We start from the raw sequence: 3,438 nt of genomic DNA, 5'->3' as shown, positions 1-3,438 counted from the left end.
ACTTGACAAATTGATTTTAAAACATATATAGTAGTGCAAAGGATCAAAAATATCCAAGACAATCTTGGATAAAAAAGAAAAATGTCAGAGGCTGCTCTAAAACATATCAAGATTTGTAGATATCAAAGCAACAATAGTTAAAACTGTGAAACTGACACAGTGAAAGACAAAGAAACTAGTACATAACATAATACAGAACTTAGAAACAGACCCACAAATGTGTGGACCTTGATTTAAACAGAAGTGGCAATTCGGGGTATGGAGAAAGGACAATATTTCTAAAATACTTCTGAGACACTCCAGTGTAGATGTAGGAAAAAAGGAAAAAGGACTTGAAAAGGTGCTGACTTCATGACAAGCCAGGAAATGCAATTTAAAAATTACAAGGAGGTACAACTACCCACTCATCAGAATGACTAAAGTATTAAACAAGCTTTGATGAAGGCATGAACCAATCAATAAGTATCTCAGTATGCTGTTCATAAGAGTGTAAATTGGCTCATTCACTTTGGAAAATAGATTACATAATCTATCAAAGGTGAAGAAATTCATTGCCTATAACCTAGCAGAACCTACAGGAGTGTATCAAAAGAGCATATGCATGATTGGAAACAACCAGAAGACAGAAATCATCCAAACACCCAATAATCATAGAATGGATGTGTGTGTGTGTGTGTGTGTGTGTGTGATATGTTCCTATAATGAAATACTACGTAAGCAATGAAAATGAATAAACAATAGCTATCTACATATGAATCTAAATTTTAAATTTAAATGGTGGCAACATTTAAAAGAAAGCAATGTGGTTATTATAAAAGGAAAGCAGCCAGACATTCTTGTCTGCAATCTGATCTCCTTGGGAGGCTTAGGCAGGAGGATCTCAAGTACAAGGTCAGCCTGGGCTACACAATGTACATTTCTATCAGTAATGTCCAGTGGGACTTTCTGTGATGATGGAAATGCCCTAGAACTAGGCAGTTCAATCCTGTAGCCACTTATCATATGAGACTATATTGAGTTCTTGAAATGTGACAAACGAGACTGAAGAGCTGAATTTTAATATTTCATTTTCCATTTCCATTCATGGGAATGCAAATTTAAATAGCCACATATGACCATTGTCTACTATTTTTGCACAGTGCAGTATCCAGTTTACTGCCAAGATTACAACGGGAAACAAAGGGCTCACTCAAAAGGAGGACTCACTGACAGCTAGTCACCACGGTGCAAGTGTGGGGGACCCATAAGAAATGGCTTTACAACCTGAAGGTACTGACAGTCAAGCTATTGCCAGCCCTAGGCCTGAAGAGACAGGGGAAGGAGTGGTCCCTGGAACTAGAAGGAGAGAAGGCGATTGTACCATGTTAGGAGACCAGTAACCTTTAGTCGAGAAACACAGCCAGCCTGAGATGACCTTACAATAGGAGCTACAGGATAGGTATTCTATAATCACTTTCCTTCCTCACAACCAAATCCAAGAGGGAATGAGAGGGCAAGAAGACTCTCAGGTCCACACAAATCAACCTCCCAGACAAATAGCAGGAGAGACAGAGAGAAGACATCCAGAACATGGCTCTTATCTTGGGTATACACTGCTTCATTACTACATTGGATCATTTTTTCTAGATGGGGTTATAGCTTATATTTTAGGCAAAGAGGGTGCTGGAGGTATAGATCAGTGATAGAGTGCTTGTCTATCATGAGTGAGGCCTTGGGTTCAATTCCAAGCACAAAATTGAAAATAAAAAAGAGAGTAGGGAAAGAAGGAAGGAAGGAAGGAAATGAGGGAAGGAAGGAAATGAAGGAAGGAGGGAGAGAGGGAGAAAGAGATGAAGAGAGTGAGTGAAAAGAAAAAGGATTAAAGAGGAAAGAAAAGGAAGGGAATAGATAGGAAACAGAACATGTCTGACCAGCAGGGTCCTGCATTATGTACTGGTAAGAATCCAGTGGGTTTATCAAAACTCAAAAATAGTAACCAGGGGGATTCCAAGATGGCAGCTAGAGGTAGGAAGCAGAAAGCGAGCCTCCTATAGTGAAATCTTGGAGATGCTGGAGACACACTTTGCAGGCATAATCACTGAGAAAAGGAATAACTTTGACCCCTCCACATCTCCAGCCAGCACAGAGAATCTCCACCTCACGTTAAATGGAGAAACGAGGAGGGCCCCCGTGACTGCCAGTGGCCGGCACCCAGCCGGCTTGGGAAGACACGGACCAGGTGAGCTTCGTGGTACCACGGTACTCCCACAAACAAGCCTGGGCCAGAGCAGCATAGCCCCCTGGACAGGCTGACCTCCACCTGGGGAAAAAGAGAAACTGAGTGATAATCAATAAGAACAATTAAGACACGCTGGAGGAGGGTGGTGCGCCCTGAGCGCTGAAGATTGGGGGAAGGGAATCCTTCCCGGGACTGTAAATAAACAAGCCGGGTGGGCCGGAGAGGCTGTGGCAGGAGCGGGGCGCGCGCCCAGCAACCAGGAATGGGGAAGCTGGTGAGAGTGGCGGAGGGAGAAAAACTCCACAGGAGAGGAGGGAAGACCCACTTCCCACGTGAACTGTAAACAAACATGGCGGCCAGCAGGAGCAGCAGCACTGCCCAGTAAGCAGGAGCAGGAAAGCTTGTGAAAGTGGCAGTGGGAGTAAAACTGCACAGGAGGGGGGGAAGACCCACCTCCCACATGAACTGTAAATAAACACGCAGGCCTGACAATGCGGGGGCAGTGTCACCTTTCCCAGTGCTTGGAAAGGGGAAAGCCTGTAGCAGAGGCCCCCGCACAGGAGAACTCTGAGCAAACAAAGCCTGTGGGACCAGGTGAGTGCTAGCTCACCCCAGAGATCTGCATAAATAACGCCGCCAGCTACAAGCTGAGAGCAGCAGGCAGGCAAGCCACAGTTGCAGATACCATTCTCAGAACTGTCTCCAGATGCTTTTTTTTTTCTTTTTCTCCCTACCTTTGATGAGAGAACAACTGAATTACACCTGCAAGCAGAAAAACTTACTGAAACTGTATTGCATTTGAACTTGGGACACTTGGTGGGGCTTTGTTTTGTGTGCGTGTGTGTGTGTGAGTGTGCAGTTTTGTTCTACTTTATGCATCCCTTTGATGAGACAACTACAGAACAACATCTGAGGCACCAACTCCAGGACTGGAGATTGAGACGGACACCCAAATTATTAAGACTGAAACTGCATTGCATATAAACTTGGAAGTTTTTTGGTTTTTTTTTTTTTAATTTTCTATTTTCCATTTTATTTTAATTCATTTTTATATATAGATATTACTTTCATTTACTTTTTTTTATCTTTGATTTTCAATCCTCTCTCTGTGTCTCTAATGTCTGTTCAGCTTACTGTCGATTAGTACACTAACACTCCCTGTTTATACCTTTGGAACTCTCTTGTCTGATACCTTGTTCTGCTCTCTCCCTCTTGTCTGT

Source organism: Castor canadensis, chromosome 1, assembly GCF_047511655.1.
Source record: "Castor canadensis chromosome 1, mCasCan1.hap1v2, whole genome shotgun sequence".
Classification (NCBI taxonomy): Eukaryota; Metazoa; Chordata; class Mammalia; order Rodentia; family Castoridae; genus Castor; species Castor canadensis.
This window is presented reverse-complemented; position numbering follows the sequence as displayed.